This window comes from Aythya fuligula, chromosome 6 (assembly GCF_009819795.1).
Source record: "Aythya fuligula isolate bAytFul2 chromosome 6, bAytFul2.pri, whole genome shotgun sequence".
Lineage (NCBI taxonomy): Eukaryota > Metazoa > Chordata > Aves > Anseriformes > Anatidae > Aythya > Aythya fuligula.
This window is the reverse complement of record NC_045564.1, coordinates 5,189,066-5,214,894: the sequence shown is the minus strand read 5'-3', so window position 1 is coordinate 5,214,894 and position 25,829 is coordinate 5,189,066. Positions and strand designations below refer to the sequence as shown.

The window sequence follows — 25,829 nt, the reverse complement described above, 5'->3', positions numbered from 1 at the left end:
TGCCTACAAAACTGAAAGTTAAAAATCATATAGAGCAACTTACCAGTAGAGATGAAGGAACTATAAACATGGACAAGGAGAACATTATTTACTGTAAACAAGAAATGATTTGTTTAATGTTCTCAGCACAAGCATTTTCTGTTTTCAAAGTTGACTTCCTTTTCTCTTGCACACTTCAGGCTGGAAATAATGTAAACACCTTGTTAAAAACAACCTGAATAGCCAAAAAGACCAAAAAGAGAAGTGCTTTTCATAGACCAAGCAAGGAATAAGCCAGACTGGGAATGCCAAGGTATTTTTTCTGGCAATTTTATACATGTAAACACAGTTATATGCATTTTTAATTGTCAGGCTGATATTCTTTATTTGTTTATAGTAACCTAGTAAAGAGTGAATATTATAAGAAGGTGTGTTGCTGTCTTTTGTTTACCCATGGGATGTTTTACAAATTGATAAATGTTTCCCTTTCAATTATTTTAGGCAGAGTGCAGTAATTTGGCTTAGGATCATTAGATCTGAAGATTGTGTCACTCTGCTGGGAAGACAGCTTAAATGAACAGATGCCTGTTCCCCTGGACCTTCCAATTGTTAAAGAGAACCAGGCAGAATGTCTGTCTGGGAATCCTTCCTGCTGCAACCAACTTTCTTGCCTGTGGTCAGCCAGCCTGGGCCCAGAGGGGAAGTTCAGTGGTAGAACCACTTGCGATATTTGGGATGACAGACATTGCCTATGTTCTGCCTATGTTGTGTCATGAAATTGCTGGAGCACCTGTCCACGGCCTAGGGCTGCATCAATAAAAGTATAACCAGCACCACTTGTTAGGCCACATATGGAGCATTGTGTCCAGATTTAGTGTCCACACTTAAAGAGAGAGATTGAAAAATTGTGAAGGATCTAGCAGGGAACTACCAAGATGGTTACAAGGACAGAGAACTTGAAATGTGAAGAAAGGTTGAATGTCTTCATTTTGTTCAACTTAGAGAAAAGAATGCTCAGAGGAAATGTAATCACAGTCTTGCAATACTGGAATGTATTTACAGACAAGACAGAGGTTCTCTTTTCTGTCCTCATCAGCAAGGCATTTCAATAGGTTGCCCAGAGAAGTTGTGAACTGTCTCTCACAGGAAGTAATGAAGACTTAGCTTCCCAGAACCCTGGAGAACCTAATCTGAAGTCCCACTTTCAACAGAAGAGTGGACCAAATGATTTCTGTATGTCTATCCCAATCTAGGCTTTTCCGTGGTTCTGAGATCAAGAGAGCATCTATCTATCACAGTGTGAAGCCTAGTCAGTGGCTAACCAGATATGGTGACCACATCCACTATGTGCAAAGTGATCAAGTCTCTGAGATCATCCTTCACATCTGTTTCCTTCAAATAATGTGGGGGGTGCCTCTGCTCTTTGCAGGTTCCTGCGTTTTGAGGAGGTCACTGGTGTTATCCACAACACTCATCCAGGGCCTGACTCCATGGTTTCTTCTTCATTGTCTTGGAGTGACAGTCTAGCTTTAGGGGACTTCTGAAGTGGATTTATGGAAAATCTGTCAGACCAGCAGAAGAGCTTGTGATGCCTGCTTCTTCCAGATCCAATGGACTGAAAGGGAACACAGGAAAACTCTTTCTAAAAAACACCAGGGTTGCTTGCAATTTTTAGGTGCCTGACTCCTTAGTATGAGAAGCAACATACCACTTCCACAGGTGAGTCATATTTTACAAATTTAAAACACTCCAAAGCTGTGGGTATTTTCTTTTAGTATTATGTATGTCCTTGCTGAGATTTATGAGCTTCTTTAGAGAGGAATACAAACAACCCATCAATTAAATTTACAAAAATGAGGTACTCAAAAAATTCCACTCATTTTTAGTAAGATTAAATGCTTTTATTATGTCTTACATGCAAATCTCAGAAACTGTGTCTTCAAAGATAAATGACGGTTCTAGTAGTAGTTATACAAAATAGGCAAATATTTCTCATTCAAAAGGTGTTTCATAGGCAATTGCACTCAAACTAGTACAACAGATGCTTACAAGCTGAAATTTTGATCATCAATGGAACTGACAGGTCGTTTAAAAAATGTTAAAAATTTATTGTGGTACTTATTCAGTCTAAATTTAAGTAATAAATACCAAAAATAGAAATGAATCCTGTAAAAATATTATTTCTTGTATCTTAGGAAATTGTGACTGGACACTGATACTGAAAAATATTAGAACTGAAAGTTTGTCAGTGCATTTGGTACAAATCATAGATTCATAGAATTACAGAATGGCTTGGGTTGGAAGAGACCTTAAAGATCACCCAGTTCCAACATTTCTACCATGGGCAGAGACACCTCCCACCAGACCAGGTTGTCCAAAGCCCCATCCAGCACCTCCAGGGATGGGGCATCCACAGCTTCTCTGGGCAGCCTGTGTCAGGGCCTCACCAATCTCTGGATTTCTCCTTGTCCCATTTTATATATATATTTTATATATTTATATAATATCTGAACTGAATGCATTGCCAACAGTTCTGATGAAGTATTTTGTTTTTCATTAAAATCCAGATCAGCTCCTTAAGAATAATAAGAAAAAGTTTCTTGTTTAGTAAAATGTTGTTTGTTAATTCCAGTGGAATTGTTAATCCAGAACTGATTTTACTGAAAAAAAAAAAAAAAAAGTTATAATTTAAGGAAGACTTACTATGACTTCTCATTAAAAAGGAATTACATTTCACAAGTATCCTGAATGTCTGCTAGTAATCCTGACCACATTACTTGTGTGGTAAGACAGATCCACGCAATGTAAGCAGAAGCAGCTTTGTTTCAGAAAACTGAACGCTTCATTACAGGATCATCTTGCTTAAAGCCTGTCTTAGGGTCAAATTGTTACTGACAACAATCTCACATTTCTGGTATCTCCTTATGGTTGGCTTGTCATTAGTTTAAGTAATTAGTTCCTTAATCCTTTTCTCTCTCTCTCACATTTTTTTGTTGTGTATCTGTTATTTTTCTTCTGTATATCTCACCTGTGCCACCTCTGGCCTTTCCTTTATCTTTTTCTTCAGAGTATTATTATGAAATTCTGGGGTGATCAATGTTTATCTGAATCTCTGTAACCATTTCTGAATCTACTATTAGTTTTTTTGGGACCTCTAACATATTAGCTCTGTGCCTTATTTTTCCTACATCTGCCTTTGGAAATTTAGCCTTATATATAATTAATCTTATTTTTTATAACAGTTTAGCTATTTTCAGGCTGTTGACTTCTGAAGAGGAATCATTAATTCCTTTCTTTATGATATGTACATTATGATTGAAAAAATAACTTTAAATCTGAAGATATAGCCTTAAGAAATGGACAGATTCACATATGAGTAACAATAAAGAGAAAAATGCAGCAGGACTTATACTGGAATGAAAAAGAATTGTAATGTTTACTGACATGAGCCTCCCTATACCTAATAGCTTGTGCACATTTGTAAAATCTTTCAAAACAGCAGTTGCCACAGTAGGAAAACAACCAGCTATGCAGACAATACCTTCTATGACCTCAAGTCCTAGACCAGAAAACATATGTTTCTTTACTACTCGGTTGTTCTCAGCAGAGTCATAGTAATTTACCAAGAACTTATGCTGAGGGTTGATGTCCTTTGGGGAAGAAATCTAGTATTTCAGAAATCTGAGACATGCTGTGCAGACAAAATTAATGATGTTATAAAACATTATTATAATTACTCATGCAGAACTTGATTGATGCAGTATGTTCTGAAAGTTCCCATCATATTATTCGTAATTATCTTCTTTCTAAAAGCAACGAGATGTTCTGACTATACAGTTTCCCTTCAGGGAAGAAGTTTTTTGTGTCTTGCAGCAGTTCTATAAAAAGATTCTTTATGCACTTAACAATAACACAAAAGTATAATTGTGATTTAGAATTGCTGAAGTATGTCAATTGGGATGGGCTGGTTTACTTATTGTAGCTGTCTACACTATGGAAAAAGGCATGTTGATGTGCGAATAGGTTGTGATATTTTTCATGGTATCTACACCATGTAATCTATCCTGGCAGAGCTGTATCGATCTGTTTACCACCCTACGGTTTTGACATTGCACTATGAAGTCTTGGAAAATGGATGGCTGTTTTGTCTTATGTCAGATGTATATGGGTTATACTGAAGGCCTATATCTCTTCTTTCATTAGCATTTTCTCTCTTTTGCTCTTATATTTTTAAAGTTCATAAGACTTTGGCAACAGCTAGATAGAGCCTAATTAAATCACAATGCTGCATTTTCTAGATCTGTTATTTTATAGATTTGCTCAGCTTCAGCAACTTTTCTACATTTTTTTTTTTTCCTTTTCCAGAGCCTGAGAGGCAGAAGGGGTAGACCAAACAGCTCTAACTGTGAACTAAACTTCAGTGTATTAAAGGAACCAAAGGCTATGGTGAGTGACGTTTGCTTTGATATTATGATGTTAGTGTCCTATAACTGATCATTTATGTTCCATTGATGAAATAATTTTTAATACTTTTGTGGAGAACCCATCTCTTATCTCTAGTACTATGGATTTCCTTTGGTTATTGAGGTCTAGTTTTGTTTTGCAGAAACATTAGAAAGGCTACCATTACCATATTCAAAACAACTGTGTATTTTTTGAATGACTCTATCCCAATTATCTCATTCTAGGCTATCCGTCTTCACTCATAATAATTTAGTATCTAAGTGCTACGGTATCTTAGTGAATGTTGATGGCAGTTTTATTTTTGTGATGCAGTATTATTCCCATGTTTGATGCAGAACTAGAATACAAAGGATCTTTTTATGTTAGAGTGCGTAACAATCCTGAGATTCCCAGATAGCACTGCTTAATTTTCTTGTGGAAATATACAGTGTAAAGACATATAGAATGACTAGCTTTGGTCCTGGAAATGATACAGTTGTGTTGTGGTAGCTCTGCAATAGAACTGTTCCTCAAATTGAGATTGCTTTCTGCCTCTGGGTTTTGAATGTCTCTGGATGGTGCTGTCCTGAAAGAATGAGCAATGATGTGCCTAGTGGATGTGGCTCCGTGAAAGATCAAGACAGAGATGACATGAAATTTGTTTTAATATTGAATTAGGACATGAAGGAAGAAAGCATATTGACTAAGAGCAGGGAAGTACTACAAAATAATAAAATTAGTATTTTAGACTTAACTTGAGTGACTTGCCCTATGTTACCCCAGGAATCCAAGCCAAAAGTTCAGTTCCACTCTCCTCTGTCTGTGCCTAAACACTTACACGCTATAACATCTCTTTTATTATGTCCTGTTTTCTTTACTCACTGTACAGTGTGGAAAATATACTACAAATCATATTGCTGTGTGGTTCTTTGGGCTTTTGTGGTTTCCTAGTATTAACAGGCTTGTCTGAAAAAGGAAACAATGCCAGGATTTTCAAGAATTCCAGCTTGGACACAGGGGAGTTGGATGGAACATTTCCTCTGTTGTATGTCATGGAGTTTAATGGTCAACTTTGATGCTGGCATTCAGGCTCCACTTGTGCTATTCAGAGTACTGAAGCAATGCTCTGGTTCAGATTCCAGCTAGAGTATGAAAATTTTAGTCTCTTTCCAAAATCGTAGGAGTGTAGAAAAATAGGATTGGAAGGGGCCTGAAGAAATTGTTTAGGTTATCCCCGACAAAATCTGTTTGCTCCATAGTCTCTCTGACAGTGGTAGAAATTATTAGGTAATGACCTAAAACAAGCTGAGTCATAAAAATATCTGATTTACATTCTGGGTGAAATTTGGACTTATGCAGAAGCAAACATAAAACAGCCCATTTCCTCTCTTAAATTTGTGTTAGGCTATCGCGATTTAGGCTAACTCAATTTTGTATGATCTGTGTGAGTGGACAGCTGGGGTGAGAAAGGTTTGATCCAGAGAGAGATGAAAATCTAGTGGGAAGGAGTCTTTTGTATTTTAGCCCACAGTGTGGTGTGCTTGACTAAATATTTATTTTTTTCTAATAGACTCAACTTTCTTTACCTCATAAATCACATATTTCCACATTGCTGTCAGTATAGTAAGTCAAACTGAGGTTAGCATACATATGATTAGTCCATAGCTGGCCATAGTTTGGAGAACTGTGATTAATAGCTGCTCAGGCTCTCGGATTTTAAACTAAATACACCAGCACTTCAAGGTTTTATAGTTTCACCTAATAGGAATACTCTAAAATAGCTAGGAACAGATAACTTCTGAATGTATATGCTGCAAATGAACAGGAACTGTTCAGAAAGATTAAAGTGTTTATTTTTATGCTTGTTTCTCTCTGTACCTTATTATTTCAGAGGCTATATCTGGTGGTTGCAAATATGACAAATCTGGTTTTATAAGAACAAAAATACTTCACTGAAGATGCTTCAACTTTAAAGCACAATCATAATTTAATAAACAAAAAGTTAATGATATTGGTCCTAGACAGGAATAAAAGCTTAATGTGACTGCTTATGATATCATTGACTCCTGTACATTTCTCGGTCTTGTAAACTGAGGATCCGCATAACTCTTCTTTCCTGAAGAACACAAAGATAACTCACAGCAAGTTTGCAACAGCATCTCTGTTATCCTTCACACACCAGAAAAGTGGCCATGTATAGATGGCCTTGTTCACCATCATCACTAACGCGCATTTACATTTGTATCAGAGATAAGGTGTGTGCTTTTGGGGGGAAGCTATAGCAACTATACTGGCAAATGAAGTTACAGTGTTTTTCTATTTTTTAAGTGTAAACAAACACATTTTTGTGGTTGTCGTTTTCAACACTGAAGTTTTTCTTTAAAGTTGGTACTAAAAGCTTAAATCAATATATTTAAAATTATGTCAGGCTTAGAGTAGAAGATATACCAAATTTTATAGTGGTGCAGATCCTATAAGATTTTTAATAATTATGTTATATTCCTTAAATCCAGAAAAGGCCTCCTCCCTAAAGAGTTGGCAGTCTGAGAATATAGTTTTTTTTTTTTTTTTTTCCTTGTATAACAATTTACAGAGTTTTGTAATAGGAAATTTAAATATTAAACTTCTCAGTCTTCACAAGTCATGAAATGCAACTGCCACACACGTGTGCAAATGTTACACGAGAACCCAATTTTCATATCTGAATAATCACAGCATCTTGCCTGTGGAGCAGCTAACCTTAACACCTTAGAGCTTATTTCTCTATTCATTGTCACTTGAAAAATATCAGAATATACAGATTGTTGTAAGGTATACAATTCTTTATTATCTTTGCAAACATACAAGTAAACCAACATGAAAAAGTATTATTATTTTTTTTTTTTTTTGAAGTAGACATGCAGGTAGAAACAGAAGTAACCAATGCATTACCCTTGCATCATGGGCCAGAGTTGGCAAGGTACTGCATTTGCTGTCAGAACTGAAGCTGGATGCTTTATCTTGTAAAATTTCATGAAATAAATTTCATTTGTCACAGAGACTTGTGGACTCCAGTGAGTTCACACATCAGCATAACAATCTGCTTTCCTCAAATACTGATGCACTTCATTTTGTTATGTTGGCAGTCTGCTGGATGCAAACCATTGTAAAGTCTAGTGTAAAGTTGCAATGTGTTGCTGAGTGTAATCACAGGAGCACACCATTCCTCTTTAGGTTGTTTGGAGCTGACAACAACATGAGCAAGGATCGAAGTATTTAGCCATTTCTGAAATGAAATGTAACAAATAGTGTAAAATGCAATAGACTATCTTAGACTTGTTAACCACCACTATTTACAATAGTTATACTGTAACTTCCCCAAATATTTTATTTTATTATTTTTATTTTTTATTGTAACTCTATAGTTATGGTGCATGGAAAATTCCTAGAGGGAGACTACAGAGATAATTATGATTTAATGTATAGTAGATGGAAGGCAGCTGTGGTAAATGAAAGTAAATGAGCATTATTATTTCTAACAGATATGGACACAGTAAAAGTCATTTAATAGCTGTGGAGAAATGCAGGCAAGAGCTTCTCTGTTTTCTTACGGCACATGGTTACCTCTAAGGGAAAGGAACAAGTAAAGTTACCGTAACACCTGTTGTGTATTATAAGCTCAGTAAAAGCTGGAAAGAAAAGTTGTCTAGGGTTTCAGATAATCATTTTACCTGAAAGCAATCAATAGATTTCTATTAATAATAATTTAAGAAGTCACTATTAATAATTAGTAGTGACTGTGAGTGGAAGCAGGTAAGAAAGAAAAAAATGTTGACAACCTGAAATCATTGCTTATTAGTTGTATAATTCTTCTAAAATAGGTTAAAAGGATTCATGCACTGGATGTTTTGCTTTTTCAAGGCTACTGCATTGTAGCAAAGTGACTGTAGAGTTTCCTGACACTGTGATACCTGCTCTCCAGAGTATAAGACTCTGAATATTTTTCTTGTGATGTAGAGAGTGGGAACTATAAATATTTGAAAGTTAACATTATGGTGAAGGCTTTTAAGGTACTGCTGTCATGTGAATTTAGGTTGTTACAAAACGGATTTGAGAAAACCACTTTTTGTTTGTTTTTCAAAGGATTCACTTACAGATTAATTTGCCAACTCCCTTCTGATTAAATATTTCCTCACTAAACCTTTCACCCATCTGTTTCTCTGGAAGTATTTAAACACTACCAGTTCCACTTCAAAATAGTCTGTAAGCTGGCTTATATACTAGTTTCTAGAAGGAAGAGATCACGCTGATAGTTTAGAAATGCTAAATCCAATCTTTCTCCAAGTCTTCTTTTACTTGAATTTCTCTGTTTTTAAACTTACAACTTTAAAATATTTAATTACTATATAAGTTTAAAAATAGACAAATTCAAGATTATTTTATGTGCAATTCATTAGGGAAAAGAAATAAAGAAGACAACATAGTAAGCAATGAAATGGGCAATTAGAATTGTTGACTTCATATTTTTCACAAGGAAGATAAAAATTATGTATGGCTCTTTGGCGTAGATGGTGACCTAAAATACAGCGAAGTTCCTCTGGTCCTCTGTCTGAGACTGCCCTTGTTCCTCCCCTCCCTTGAAAAAGGAAAGGTACAGAATCATGACACGCTTAAGTCCTAACTCACCAACAAAGTTTATGGTTTCCCAAGTCAGCATGCATTGCTTCAGATAGATTCACTTGAACCCCTGACTCTATGGAGTGAGACCAGAGTTTTCTGTTCTACCATCAGCCCCAGAACTCTTCCTCCCACTCAGGTGCCTTCCATCTCATTGGAAATTATCCCCTCACAGTAAGTTACCTGATGAGGAGGTGGGGAATGAGTGGGCTAGACAGAAGAGGAAGAAAAGGGCTCATGCTGATATTACTGGTAAGGAGATAAAAAATTGAGCAAGTGCTTGGGAGGAAGGCAGAGCTTCTATTTAAGTATTCCTTTCAACAAAATAAGATTTTTTTCTGCAATTCAATGTCATATGTGTGTGCGCTTATAAATAGAAGTACTCTAAAATAATGAAATTTGAACAGTTAGTACAATAATTTCACATATTTTTCAAAATAAAGATTGGGGGTTTTCAGTGAGTTCCTCTTCCATGTTAAGTCACTACCCCTGGAAGTCTTCAAGAAATGTTTAGATGTAGAACTTAGTGGCATAGTTTAGTCATGGACTTGTCAATACTAGGTTAAAGGCTGAACTAGATGATTTTAGAGGTCTTTCCCAACCTGAAATGATTTTATAATTCTATGATATCTTGGCAACTTCTTTTCCCTAACCTGTCAAATTTTGTAAAAGTAAAAATGAGCAAAACAAATCATTAGAAAATCGTAACCATGTCATTTTCCCCACTTTGCATTAAAAAGTAAGTTTTCCTATTTAAGAAGGCAGTGTCAAGTACCTAAAGGTAGATTCTTACCTGAAGCTCAGCCCAAAACATTTCAGATAAAGGTGCAGCTATCTTTGCTTTTCTGTCTGCATGGCTATGTAAGTTTCCCTGGTGAGACTAGTGCTATTGTATTCAGTATTTCACATAAAATTCTTGAGGATACAACAGTGAGCAGTATAGTTGCAGAATGGTCAAGAGATGAGAAATAGCTCAGAAACATTAAGTTAATTTTTTTTTTTTTAAGATGATTCTCTGAGCACTGAACTTACACATTCAAATTGCACTGTTTGTGTGAAAACATACTGAGAAATGTGGTAGAAGTTTACTGTTCCTCAACCTACATTTTATTAGTAGGAAAACAATATACAAGCCTCTCTTATGTAACTTACCACAATGTTTTTTCATTTTTAGATGAATTAAAATTGGGCTAAACTTTGAAGTAATTTACTAGCTCTGTTTCTTAATTTTTTGCTTGCATGGGGATGTGTACAGTATGGCTTTGGTGGGTATTTTGTGGAACACCAGTGATTTGCACAGCACAGTCTAAAAAGGTCAAAAGCACAGTGCTGCAGTACCTCTGTAGCTCTATAATAATAGAGCTTTACTTTATGGCTACTCATTTTCATAGTGGGGTCTCATGATGAGGATGTAACTGCGAGAAGTTGTGCAGATGGACATTTGTGTAGTCTCTGAGTTTTAACATGTGAACGCAAGCTGTTGATTTAAGGATATATGGAATGCACCTGTGTTAGGCCAGTGGTTTGTCTAGGACAGTACTTTTTTCTATCAGTGGCAAACAGTAGATGTTAATTACAGCTTGTGAACTTAGTGTGGCCCTCATCTGCAGATCCTTCCCCTTGTACTACCAAACTATTGGATGAAAGTTAACTATTTATTGTATTTATTTTTTGTCTTTCTAAGTGTTTCACGGCTCAGTTTAGTAAGAACTTTTGCGTGTTGTTTTTCCTTTGCTGAATCAATGGTAAATCCTGTTTGTTATTGTAGAAATTAAATCTATTATTTGTTTTACATTTAAGAAACTGTCTGTTGAACTGATGTCCTCCTGCATAGCTTTAAATGCATTGTTCGGTGGATTTATAAGAGACTGCAAGCAGTAAATCTATCTGAAAAGCACACTTCATTGGCTATAATCACATATCCTCTATGAATCACTTGAAAGCTTTATGTAAAATTACGTATCTTACCTATCAAGCTGCAGATACTTTAATATTCACATGTGTTAGTCAATTTAAATCAGGAATGATGATTAATCAAGTTGGTCATGGATCTCCCCTAAACTGGAAAGCTACTTCTTTAAAGCGTGAGTGTGTAGTGGTGAAAGTTTTGAGGACCACACTGATCACCAGGTACATAACCTCATCCCAGTTCCAGTTATACTGCAGGAATTTGCTAGCTCTGTCTGAGTGCCTCAGATTAGTTCTGAAGTTCTTTTTCACATATGCAACTGCAACAGTTGATCTGAAGTCATCTGAATTCCCTTTTAATAAAGTGTATTTGTACACACTTAGCTTTTTTTCACTTTGCTCCAGAAACTTTTTCTTTCTTATACCCTTTAACGTTCCCATCTTTTTCCCTTTATTTGTAGCTGTACTTGGTTACTTACCACCTTCTCTGCCGTACTGTAGAACAGAGCAACCTCAGAGAAGTTGCATTTCCTTACTTTTCACTTTTGCTCTGGTTTCTCCTGCTTGTAACTTGGTGTGGATGGTTATCTGCATGAGAACCCCACCAGTGTGGGAACATGTACCGATGCTGTAAAAGCTTGGGATCAGCTTTCCAGAATCCCAATTGTTTTTAATGGAAGAACGAGTTGCAGCTGTGGCTGTAGTTGCATTGTTTTCCTATGATTCCTGTTGGCATATGGATCCAGGACTGTTGGCTGTCGGTGTAGTTTACCAGAAACATGGCTTTTTCTGCAAACTAGCCAAATACCAGTAGTTTACAGCAGTTCTCTTCTAATCCCTTGTCTCCAGTTACCCCAGCAGTTATTAGATCCAGCAGATAGTTTGGCCCTAGATATATGTAATTCCTTCATGATAAAAGGAGAATAGACCATTGTCAGAGTATGGGTGCACATGAAGTGATACTCAGTGGAAGGTTAATTTCTTACATATTGTAAGAAATATGAGTTTCTTTCCTATTCTCTGACTCCAACAAGAATTGCTGGTTTTGGAAGGTTGCGTCAGGCCAAGTACTAGGTTGTTGTGTTGATTTGATTTTAGTCTGTTTTTAAAGTAACTCTTAATTAAAGAAGTTAACTCTTTCAAGCACAAGAAACTTATATTGATAGAGAAGATAATACTGGAGAACCGTGTGAAATGTGTTATGTCCATGTTGATGAAGAGCTAGTAAGAAATGCAGTATGCTGGAAACAACTTGATGGCAGGACAGAGATTCTGCAGAATACAATCCCACAGCAACTTAATTTCTCACTTCTAGCCATTGGAAATGCATATAGCAGTGTAACTTCAGTGGATCATTTTAATGGCTTTAAACAAGTGAAATGACACAGTCTGCAGGTCTGTCACTTGACAGTATCTTGAGGATGAACTCCATGACTTGAACAGGTTTGAACAATTTGTGCATAGAACTGTCTAAGCAGAAGCTCTGCTTTGATTTGCACTGAGGGCTGACCAGATTGATCTAATACTCATCCCAGAGCTTTTAATCTTCACAATTATCAAGTGACTTAAATATGTATTGAAACAGTTCTAGCTGTCATAAAGAATTAATTCCCTTTAAGCTTTACTGTTTTGGTTCATATCCTCTCATTCCATCAAAACGGAGTCAAAAGTTTGTGCATTTTCAGTGAGTTATGTCACATTCTAGATGCATTAAAAGTTTTCCTCTTAGGTTAGTGGTCATGTCAATGATAACAGCTTCTTTTCCATATTTGTTCATGTGACCAGGGACCCTGATTTTCATAAATTTTCATAAGGAATATTTTGTCTGCAACACGTCAGATTGACCTAAAAACATTTTATCCTATACTTTCCTATACTTCCTCTGGCTTTTTTTTTTTTTTTTTTTTTTTTTTTTTCCCCTCTCCTCAAGCTGGCTGGCTAGGAGTTACCTCAGTTGGAGTTAGACCACTAAAAATCGTGTCCTATCACTTAACTCTCTCGTGAATGCTTGAGAGAACACATGAGGTTAGACTGTCACAGAGCAGCGAGGGCTGGCAGCTCTACAAGTAAAGGTGAGCTTGAAACAGCATGGTGGCAGGGCTGGCAGGGAGTCACCCACAGGGGGGTCTGCATCAGCATCACGGCAGGAGGCATAGCTCAGGCAGGGGCCAAACAGTAGAGGCTCAGCTTGAAAGCAGCTCTACGGGAAGGAAGTGGGCTCAGCCCTGGGCCTCAGAGCTGCCTGGAGCCTTACCCTGGTCAGCCAAGGAAAGGGGACCGCCTGCAGCTGCGCTGTCCTCAGCTTGGCCCGGAGCCCAGGCAGACAACCCTTGAGGAGGGGAATGCTTTTAGGGCATTGGCGTAGACTTTGCAGTCTTTAAACTTTTAAGAGATGTTGAACAGTGATATATTTAATTGCTTTTTTTTTTTTTTTTTTTTTTTAAACTACTTTCTAATTACTGTTTTTAATTGGATTTTTTTTCTCAGTCTACTCTAAACTGAAAATCCTTGACAAAATCCCATGTTCATAGGAATTAAAGATTTCTGTTTTACCTCTTCCAAGTGTGTTATTGTTCTGCTGATGCACCAATACTTGAAACATTGTCACCTGAAAGATGACCCAAGCCAAATGAAATATGTGAACTATTTTTTGCTTATTTTGTGTTGTTCTACTTTGATCAAGTAGCAGCATCTTAGGGAAATGTTAGCAGCTGTGCAGTATAATCAAGACATAATGAAAAGCTTGTGTTCTCTCACACATTCTGTTTAGTTCCATGAAATGCCTATTGCATAGCAAGACTGTCTTAAATGCTTTGTGATCACAGTTCCCCCTTGCTTCTGGTCTGCCACTGCAATGGTATTTGTAGAACTTTCCAAATTGAATGTACTAATTCAGAGTGAAAGCAACACATCAAGAAAGAGTTTTTGTTGTTTAAAATTCTGTTTCTGGTTTGGGATTTAATTTTTACAATTTCTTCTGGCATAAATGAGAATGGGAAAGAGAATGGAGGGAATATGGGGAGGCTGTAAGCATCATGGATGGCTACTGAAGCCAGTGCTTCAATGGTCTACCTTCTGGGTGTATGAATCTTTATTATTAAAGCACTTGATGCTACCAGTTTAGAGTATTCTCTCCATCTTGCAATTATGCCCTTGCTGCTGCAGTCTCTGTTACATGGTATGACAATTCTTCAGGTTAAGTAAATTAGCTTAAAGGGAGCATGACGTGTGTGGGGAGCAGGAATACCTTGATTTTCCCACTGTTTGCTACTGCCAAACTATGTATCTGGAATGCACCAAATTCCCTGTGGAAGCACTTACTGCATGATGTACATGGGAAGACAATATTAGGTACCACTCAGAGATTCTAAATAATAGTAAATCTTTGGTAATGGTCAATTTAAAATGTAGCCAGTATTTTAATAGGGAGGAGGGATAAGTATTTAGTGGTAATTTAAAGTCTTTTCTGAAAACAAGAACAGTTTTGAAGATTTCAAAATATGTACCAAGATGGGTGTGATGGGATTACTGTATGTGATTCAGCTTATGCCATAAAATACTGACATGAAGGCAAGAAGTAAAATGTGACTACTACCCAAATATCTAAACTTTCAAAATTCATTCAACGTAGACACTTAAATGAGAAAAATTGGATGTTTTGCATTCCGATAACTTTAGGAAACCTTGTGCCACCTCTTAAGCTCTTAAATGACAGCAGTCCACTCTGAACATCTGATTGCAGACAACAAGGTCATGGCATAGAAAGCAACTATCCAAGGATGTGAAACAGAAAGGCTTCTGACCTACCCTTCTAGATCTTTTTGCTTTTAGTGGGTTTAATGTAATAAATTTGTGACTGATGTCTTACAAAAGTAGATAGTGTAGTAGTAGTTAGAAATTCGTGCTACTCTTCCCTGCTTGTTTTAGCCTTTTACACAATTGTTGGTGTTTGCTTTGATTATAGAACTGAAGAGTTATAACAGTATAAGTATACATTTTGTGTGTGTGTGATAATACTGTACATCTTCTGGATTGTACTTTTGTACTTTTTCTTGTGTAAAACAAGGCAGAAGCATCACAGAACAAGAACAAAACCACCATATTTTACCAACAGCATAAGTTTCCTTGCTTTATATTTAGAAACTGCTTGATCAACTCTTCAGAGTTCATCAAAAATATAAAATAAAATCCAGTTCTTTTATCTGGATAAATTGTTTTATGACTATGAGGGTGAGACAAATGGGGATTTAGTCCTGCAGTCCTAAATTGCTTTGCTATTGTTGGCTTCTAGCTAGAGAAACATGAAATAAACATGAAGGATTTCTGTCCTTATCCCTTGCATTTGATGATAGGAGCTCCAAAGTGATTTTTGCAGCTAAGAGACAGTACAACAAACCCCTGGAACTCCAAAATTTGTATGCAATGACCTGTGCCATTCTGAATGGAACAGCAGTATGGAATTACTTAGACTTACTGTTTTGGGGACAGTGATTACTGCCTGTTAATTTTACTTTGACCTTACCTAAACATTTTAGATCAAAATAAAATAACAAACTCTATTGCAGCAAATCAAGTCTATTTCATGTTACTACATCATGCATAAAATATCATTGTTAGCATATAGCAAAAAAAAAAAAAAAAAAAAAAACAACAACAAAAACAAACCAATAAACAAATGCAAACTAGCTAGCTTTATGCTTTTCAGCTTCTATGCTGTATTTTTAGAGCATAAGCATTACATAAAAACATAAGAGAAAACAAAGTTTAGAATAAGCTGGAGAATTCTTTTGTGACTTGATACCAGTAAAGATTTTAAAATATTTTTTTTTATATTTGAGTCCTGATCACAGGACTATACTCTTCAGAAGGGCCTGTAAAGATTTCCCTGACTAGTTGACCTTAACCGTAGATTTGAACATTTGTCTGTCTCTGAACATGACTGGTACTCAGTTAGGGAATATTCAAAGTATGTGAACATCACAAAAAGTACCCGAAAATATCATTAATGATCTATTAGATTATTTTGTCCTAGTTTTTTGAGAATGCATGATATTAAAAACTGATTTTAATGTAGACTTTCTAGAGCATGTGTGTTCCTCTTTTCATTCCATTGTTTATTAGAATTAAGTGGAAATAGCACAAGTATTTAAACACATAGGTATTTAAAGTTCTTTTTCTCAACCACTGGCCTTTATGTCTTTGAGTATTTTTGTTTCTTGCTATCTGGAAAACACCTTAGCTGAATCAGGATTGTAAATGTTACACTGAAGAATCTTCCGTATGGCCTGCTGTTACACTGTTCTCAGAAAAACAGAGCCCTACATCCCAGGTATTTTGAGTCTCTAGGGTTTAGAGTCACGATTTGCTAGTTAGATTCATTCCTAGAATACGAATTCTTGCATAGCAAAATCTTCTAAGATGAATAATCAGAGTTGTTATTGAGAGGCCAGTTCTTCACTTGTACGAGTTTCAGGGTAGCTTCAGCAAAGAAGGGTTTGCACAGAGTTGTTAAACATACTGTTCTGAATTTGATGTGATGATCAAAACATAATAATGCAGACTGCTAGAATGCATGTTAGAATTATTATTATTATTTTTAAAGTCTTTAGCCAGTTGCCCTTACCTTAATTTCAATAGCATGTAGCACTGAGTCTGTACTATCAGTCCTTCTGTCTTTCATTTTGGGACTAAAACTACCAGAAAAAAAGGTAAACATCCAAAACAAAATCCTTGCCACAGTCACTAACTACAGGTCAGTGGAGAAACTTCTGTCACCCCAGAAATTATATTAGATTTCTTTTTTTTCCTTTACCTACTCACTGATAGTCTTTAATTAATTGAATTTTTTATTTTCACTTCCATGGTAACTTGATAAATTTTTGCACCTATCTAGGGTAGCTCTTGATGAGCTGGAGCCATGTTTTGTCCCTGTTGATGTGTTCTTAATAGCCGGGCAAGTCAAGCTTTTAAGCAGACATATCTTGGTTTGGGGTTCATGATTTAACCTCTCATCATTTTTTTTTGTTCATTTCGGAGACCATCTGTTGACTGTCTCCCTAGTGTAAATTCTGCATGTGTTCATATAAGGCTTCAAAGAATTGCACCTTCAAAAAGATCAGAGTACTTAGCAACAGACAATACAATAATCTTATATTAATTTGCTCAACAAATAATATTTTGTATTTTTCATTTGTTATTAGTTGAGATCATTTCCTGAGTTGGCATTGCCTCATTCATTGAACCTTGGGTAACCTTGTCTCTTAATTAACTTTGAGAAAGCATGGAAGTGTAAGCCTACAGATTAATTTTTATTTCTGTGTGTACTTTACTGTCTGCCAGAAGAAACATTTAATTTCCTGATGACGGGAAGTCCTCTTTGAGGAAAGAATCCCATTCTTTCTGCTGCTGTTATGAGGTCCGGTACTTAATTGCTTTTTCAGCTATGTATAAATAAGGGATCTTTGTGAATCTGAATGAAATAAATACATATAGAGAATGTTGTTGATCACCAGCTTGTATTCTTAAAATAAATATAGTAATCTAGACTGAAATGCAAATAGCCTTGAAAGAATTTTTAAACAGTGTTTTGAAGAGCCATAAATGCCTCTTATACTTCCAAAATAGATAAACCATCTTAGATGCATGCACAAGTTTCAGCGTATCAGTTTCCAAAGAGCAAATTGCTGTTAGTAAGTGTCAAATGTCTCTTGACTTCTGGCAAACACCGTGATATTGGAGGCTGGCTCTGTGTCAACTTCTGCTGATGGAATCTGCAATAGCTTCCTATAGATAGTAGTTGCTAAAACCTCTGAAATATAAGCCATTGACTACTAAAAAGTAAAATCCATTCCTGCCAGTGCCAACTGTGATGATTTAGTGATAGAGCCAGCTCTAAGCTTTGCTTTTTGCTCTCAAAAAAGGTTGATGTATCCTCTTAGTTGCCATTATTTGTTTGAAGCTCCCAGTTCTTGTCATGCTGCTTGAACACTGCCCACTTGTTGTCACTTTTACACCATCTACCAAACTGTTTAGGCCGCACATTATTTTCTACAACCTTTAGTAGAATTTTAAGTATTTCCGTACAAGATTGTACCTATTCTATTAATGTATCTTTCTTTTAGAGTCAAATCCTATTTCTATTAAAGTCAGTGGAAAGATCTGGAGAAAAATGAATTATTGTTATTATTATTTTTAATTTCATTTATGCCTTTTTTTGTTTGTTTGTTTTGCACATTGTAAAAAAAGCTACGTCTGATTTTGAAAACAATTTGAATACCTTTAGAGTTTCTGGTTCATCAGACTCCTTATCCTCTATGCAAGAAAAGCTTTAGATAATGAGTGGTAATAAATCACATACGGAATTGTTATTAGTGTAGACAGAAATTATGTTAACTAGAAACAATTAATTACAGAAAACAAAAGTAGGTGATGTACAATTATATCAGTTTATTTCACAAAAAGTGTTATACAACCAGATGACACAAATAATTTTAGAAAATCAACTCACAGAAGACATGAAGCATGAGCTGGTGCTAGGGACATCTGTTTTGTGCCAGCTGAAAGCTGGGAAAGTTTCTTTTACTTTTTTGGTCTGTGGTTAGACCACTTCTTACTAAAACATCACCCATTTCCACAACATTTTCTTATCTTCCTCAAAATCTTTTAAGTTCTGTTTAGATGATCAATGATCCTCAATGATACATACTTGTTGTCTACCCTCAATCTAGAAAGAAACCAGGTATAAATGATTTACCAGTGCCTGAGATCTATAGCTCTAAATACTTAAGGTAGTTCTGAAGATAAGAATGAGCAAAATAATGTCCCAATTGAGATAAAAACTTTAGTGTCACTCCAGAGTTTTTTAATTTATGCAAAGTGTGTTCTGACACTGATTAACTATAAAGTAAATGCCACGATTTTATGAAATGTAGCATGTAATGTGAAGGTAAATTAATCCACCGCCTCACTTCTATCCAGTTTATACAGTAAAAGTAATCTGTGCTGTCAACAATAGGGATTAAACATCTTCCAAGAGTTGTCACAGTCAACCTCATCTCCCTTTTGGATGCATACAGGAAGCCCTTCTGAAAAGGTATGAGTAGCATGCTTTTGAAAATTATGCGTTATGAAAAGCATTTGGCCTTTCAAAATGTGTATCTGGCTGTACTTTTTATGTTAATAGAAATTCTGAAAGGATCAGCTAAGCCACTTTTGGACCCGACCATAAAAAGATATGAAATACATTGTACAGTTCTGCTCAAAAATATCTTTCTAGCCAAACACTCAAGCTTACTTGTATTTTTTTGACTCTGAATATTTAGATCCACATGTTCACATTGGCATTCCTTGAGAAACAGGTTTTCCTTTGTATTTACTGCTTTTAGAATTGCTGTAAGTTTCGAGCCTTTCAGAACATCACAGTTCTGATTCAAAAAAAAGAAATAAAGGAAAGGTTACAGAAGAGCAAGAGTAATATTTAGAAGGGTTTTTTGTATGGCTTTGCTTAATAAAGATGACTAGGGCTAAGTGCTAGCTGTTTTAACTACATAAAGTTACAAACTACAGAGTGGGAAGAATGTTCTACCATAATGAAAGATCACTGGCATGAGTACCAGAATAAGCACATACCCAGGAGTACGTGAATGGGCACAAATATATAACGAACAAAGTTGAAGAGGGCAATAAGTGGAATGTAATACGTAACATGAAAAACATTTACCTTCACTAGTCTAGCAGTACAGTGGCAGAGCAGTTCAGCAACCTAATGCTAAACCTTATCTCTCTATAGTTCAATTTTCTCTGGGTGTCAATATTTGACTTTGAAAATGTGGATACTGTATTCTAACCTTGCTGGGATGTTGTGAGAATAAAGTTTAATCAGTTTCAGAAGGCCAATTAGATGTTACTGTGTTGACTAAACTTCTTGTTAAATATATAGAGTGACACTATTGTAGACTAACAGTAAAGAAATTAGAGGTAACAACATTTATGTAGGAAGTATTCACAGAAAAAGCATGGGAATATAATTTTGACTATTGGATGCAGTCAAGTAAAACAATACAAAACACCTCCTTAGAAAAACTAAACAGCAACAACAGCAGCCTGTATGGTTACACTTGCATGATTACAATGGGAAAAATACTGTGTGAAATTTGGTAACGTAAGATTTAAATGTGAATCAATGCAGGGTGAAAGAATGAGGAATTTTGGAGGTTTATTTTTTGCAAGCCAGTTTGTCTGCCTCTAGCTACATTGCAAAATTGACTTTGTGTTGAATGTGGCTGGATTCTACATTTACATTTCTTGAATTACATGTATGTGTAGAACTTAGAATTACAAAAAAGTAATTGCAAAGTATATGGCTATCAACCATGCCTTATTATGATATATTTCATCATAAGATTTTATAGTAGGACAAAGTTTGTAACTGATTCCTTTTTGTCAATGTTAATAATATCTTTATGCCATCATATGATAAGCTTTAAGCTTATAATTTAAACAGTTTTTTATTATTATTTATTTCACATGAGAGAGAATCATACAATGATTTCAGAATTTTCTCCATAATTTCAGTGTAGGACACAGTTTTAAATAAGCATGCTCATCACAGTGTTTGGCTATCCATTTCTAAAAATGGGCAGTGCACCTTTTGCAAACCATTACGTACTTGATCAACTCAGTCTGTCCATAGTGGATATAAGGACAAGGAATTGTTATACAGTAAGTTGTTTAGCATAATCTAATTATTCTTTCATGATATTTGGACTTACCTTATGATTATGCAGTTTTAACTTTGCTAACAATTATTTTTGATGGTTCTGTGCATGTGGAATAACTTGTTCCACCTTAAGTCTTTCACTATGAGTCATAGTACCTACTTCAGGAGTGATATTTTGCTTCCTCTGAAGTCAGTGACAGAAACTACCAAAATTTTCACCTATCTGTCCATTCATGAAGCATGGCTAGTGGTTGCATAATGTTTACTTGAATCATTGAGTATTTGGGCTGAAATATTAAAAACAAACTGAATCCTCACTATTTTCCCAATTGTTTCTTGTTTGAAAAGTAAAAAAAAAAAAATAAAAAAATAAAAAAAAAAAATCTAGTATGCATTTAGAAATAGTGGAAAAAACAAAAAAAACAGAGGGAAAGCAGTTCCATGGAGAGATTAAGCAGCTGGATCTTTCAGTAATTTCAGATCATTGGTACTCTGTGGATTTGATGTATGTTACTTCAGTCTAAAAGCTGAAATTGCATTTTGGTATTGCTCCGTCATATGACCTGTTTTTTTTGTACATCTGAAAGATCATCTGACTTTAGCAATCTAGTGCATTTTACACGTGTAACCATCATGGACAAAACTTCGCTCATGAAAAAATGGCTGTTTGCTGTAAGAAAATTGGAACAAGGTATTATATATCATAGAAAGACCTGCAAAAAGAAAAGGCCATCGTAACAATCTAGTTCTCATCTCAAAGAAGGTGTAATAAGTGGTTAGTATGAGGGAGGAAAAATAAATGTTAACAGATGTGATAGTAACTATTCTGATATACAACAGATGTGTGATAATTATGTATTTTTATATAGTGATATTTAAAACTGTATTAAAGGCTAAAGGAAAACATGTGCAAGATGTGTGGGGAATTCTTTTTCATATTGCTTTGTTTTTCTCAGAACACCTTCAATGTCTCTGCTCACCTCTGAAAAAACAATTCCATCAACTGCGCTTCAGTTCTTCCATGAAGGTGTAAATTGTTTGTGAAAGAAAACCAAAATTATTTTAAAAACAAAACCAAAATATCAAAACCAACCAACCATCACCACCAAAAAAAGCACAACTGTAATGCTTTTTACATTTTCAGGGCTACATATGTGCCAGAAAATACATTTCTCACATGTACAAATCTATTTTCTCCACCATACTGCCTGTCATTGATACAAATCAGGTTCTACTCCTTGCTGTGGGAATGTAATGATAGACTGGATCTGGAAAACACATAGAATATTATGTAGGATGAAGGTCTTTTGCAAGATCATATCACTGAAAAAGGTTAAGAGAGAAAGTGTTTCTTTCTTTTTCCTGCTTAGTCACTGGCTAGTGTTCCATGAGGTAATGGTAGTTAAAGAAATTTGTTTATGCCTCAATATCCAGAAGGTTGATTACTACATGCAAGAAGGGATCAGAAACAATACTGTGAAGCAATGTAAGTGAAAAATGATGCTTGAGAACTGCACGTTTTAGCCCTCATTTTCCTCTGTACTAGAGGAAGAAATGTTGGCCAAACTCCTTGTATTAAAACCTGGGTTTGCTAAAGTCTCTGACAAATCAATCCCAAAGGAAGAAAAGGTGGAAAACATTGAAAGCTAATGATGCTGCTAGACCTGTAGAAAATAACATGGCATTTTCTCATCTGATATTCAAAATACTTTAGAATTTTGATTTCACGACAGTTTACTAAGGCTCTATTTTCTGTAAAAAAAAAAACAACTTGATTTTTAAGGATAAATCTGCTGGAATCATCAGTGGATCAGCCATAATGCTGACTGAATTTAAAGCAAAAACCCTGTCCATACTTTCCAACTCTCTTGCTGAAGCAAATGAGTCATTTTCATGTGACATTTTGAGGAAGAATTGGACGTGATGAACAGAGTTGCACCTTGATTAATTGTGGCCTCAGGAGTTCTGATTACCTAGCCATGCTGAGATTCTTTGATTGTGGTGCTAAATTGCTTCTGACCCATAGATTAAGGAGAAATTAGGTGGTAAACATCTATCTTCATTTCTGCTTCAAGCCTCCCTAACGCTGGGTATTTCTCCTGAGAATCTGGGCTGTTCTCACTGTGCTATTTCATCATTGTATGATCTTCTTTAACGTAAATTATGACATCTACAAGAAAAGATAACATGGCTAAAAGTAAGCCATGATTATCATGCTGTGATAAAAATACAATCTCAGACAGAAGTCTGTTTGTGATAGAAGAAATATACAGGACACTTGCAACTTATGAAATACCTAGCTAGATTTTTGTGAGTGATACTTGCAGTAGTTTTGATCCTTCAGAAGTGATGTTTCTGGAAGAAAATACTAATTATATGGGACTCTCAAGAGTAATTATGCAGTAGTAAGTCATTTAATTTGGAGTGTTATCATTTTTCGCTTATTATGATAATGTAGCATAAACATGTGGAAGATTCATGGGTGGAAAATGGTAAGATATTCTGCTTAACTTCTTTTCTTTTCCTGTATTAGCTTAGTTTTTAGAATGACAGAAAAGCCATTACAATCTGCTTTTTATTGCCTATTGTCTTAAATTTAAATCAGTAATGCCAGAGGTGTACTGAAGGTTACTTTGTACAGCATCTTGCCGCTTCCACAGTGAGGTAGGCAGATGAAACTTTAATGAACTTTGTGAAGTAACTTGAAATCCTTGGAAGTGAATCTTCTTTTATTCTGGTAGTATTACCAATAATTCCAGTGTTTGTCAATTAAATGTGGCCAAAACTGTCAATATAGTCCTAAGTATCTACAACTTAGACTTTTTATTTATTTATTTTTATTTTTTTTTTAACACAAACCGTCTTGCAGGCTAGAGGCTCTGTGGAAAGCACTGCTATATAAACTAATGTTGCAGTATAGTGAACTGTGAGGATTACTGGACTCTACTTTGCATTTGTTTAACAGATTAAGTCCTAAGATAACTAGCAAATGGATAGTTCTTTGTGTCTTCAGTTAAAACAGGCAAAACAAGGTGTCCAGATATCTGTACGTCATGGGGTAGAGTCAGAATATCTGATGAGATTCATAAGTTAACTTTGTAAATTGGGCTTACTTTGATATGGAAGAGAGAATCAAGTTGTCTTTTTTTCCATAGCAAGTGATTATTGTTCTTAGAGTGGATTGGGAGCAAGCTCAGTGTGTTTTTTAAAGTAATCTGAAGTAATGTTGGGTTGTATAAACACTGAGGCACCGATGGAGATATTTACACCATGGATTTATGGGCATATAATGTAGGTGTATAAATTAAGCAGCTCATCTGTCAAGGCTTCTAATGTAATCAGTAGACAGAAAGAAAGGAATTATAAATATGCCGTCAGGAGGTCCGGCTCCAAAAATTTTTGGCTATATAAGCTTTATACATATCAATGAATTATGACTTAAATGGCTCTCTACTAGGTCTTAACTGCTACCCTACTGTCATGTCTGCTTAACTTTACTCACAAGACAGCTCTATTGAAATAATGAAGCTACACTACATATGTTATTTCCTCAGCTTTCATTTCTTTGCTAGTCCATAGAGGGAAGTGTAGATCTTGCCTTGTTAACTTGACCTTTCATTTCAAAGAACAATGATCTGTGCTTTTGGATATTGAAGCTTTCAGTTCAGGTTTTGCTTCAGACAAGATAGGAACTGTCACTGTACCACAAGAATTTGCAGGGTTGGTACAAGAGGGACATAGCAGGATTTATGTTCTGGATGGATGTTTTGTCTCTCTTGTCGGTCATTTTCTTTTTATTAGTAGTATTTTTTATTTCAGGAGTGCAGTGACTAGGGTCACCAAGACTTCAACTCTTACTTTTCATAGACCCCAAAGCAACATTTTCAAATAACTCTTCTCAAAATAACGCACCTCTTTGTTCTCAATTTTTATTTCTCTGTTTTTAAAAGAAGCCCCAGTAGCGTGCAATGGGAAGCAGAGATGAATATAAATATTATTGTAGCTAAGAGTAAATCTACTCAGTCTTTTAAATACAGCACTGTACTTGGGTCTGGTGTGATTCAAAGGGATGCTGTCATGAGCAAGGGCTGTATTATGATCGCACTATGGTTTGGTACTAGTAGTCTGTGTAATCACACCTAGTCTTTCATTGCAGGTCTGGTTTCTGGTATGGAAAGAGATAAAGATCATTAAAGTCTCTCAACTGTTTTATCAGAAAGAATCTTTTCTTCCTTTATGTAATATACCATCCATTTCCTTCAAAGACTTGCTGGTGCTTATACAGTATTGTGGCGTTTCCTTTTTATACACTGGTTGATGAAAGCTTCCTCTGACAAAAGTGAGAAATGATTAGGCTGAGGGCTGGTTTCAGTCTGTGGATTACAGAAAAATGGATAGCAGAGTCATATTTGAGTCATAGCAGAGTCATAACAGTTACAGTTTAGCAAAAAAAAAAAAAAAAAAAAAAAAAAGTTGGTATAGGAGAATTTTTTTTCTTTTCTGTTAGATCCCTGTAGCTGACATTTTAGAATGGGATGGTAGCACTGACATCATTTGTGCTTGCTTCTCTAACTATTAAAGAGAAGTATTTTTTTAAAAAGTCCAAAAGTTTATTAATTTTATAATGGTAGCTAATACTGCTATTGTAATTCGGAGATAATCGAACACTGAAAAGGATGAGCGGTTGGTATCTTTATCCTGTGTCTGCAGCTGCAGTTGTTAGTCTTGTGTTTGGCCAGGTGGAAAGCACTCATAATTCAGTAGGTTGTATCAGGGCTGTTACCAGTTAACTACCATCAGATATTTAATAATAATAATAAAAAAAAAGTAAAGCCTTTTTGTCTTTTTGTTCTTTCATCAGAGATGATCAACAGTTCATCTTTATGCCTAATATCTAATAGAAGGTGTATAATTACATCTTATATCAAATGCTTTAGAGCTAACTTATTCCAGGAGTCGCATTATTCTTTGTTCCCTATTTTCATTACTCCCAGACTCTGTGCTATGTCAGTAATCAGGAGAACATTTTACCAAGTGGCCCAGTTTCTACTAGCTGATAAATACTGGATGCTGTCCTTCAGTAACCTCTGCTGTGTCCCAGTTCCTTGGTATGGTATGTTACTCA

At 35.6% G+C, this 25,829-nt stretch overlaps 1 long non-coding RNA gene across 1 annotated transcript in view; it reads left to right on the top strand.

The window, feature by feature from the left end:
- Positions 1-505: 505 nt before the first annotated feature.
- Positions 506-25,829, top strand: part of LOC116490470 — a 97,599-nt gene continuing 72,275 nt past the window's right edge. Inside the window, exons 1-2 of the long non-coding RNA XR_004253384.1 lie at positions 506-1,698; positions 4,345-4,425. This is a non-coding gene — a long non-coding RNA (uncharacterized LOC116490470). The remainder of the gene's footprint in view (positions 1,699-4,344; positions 4,426-25,829) is intronic.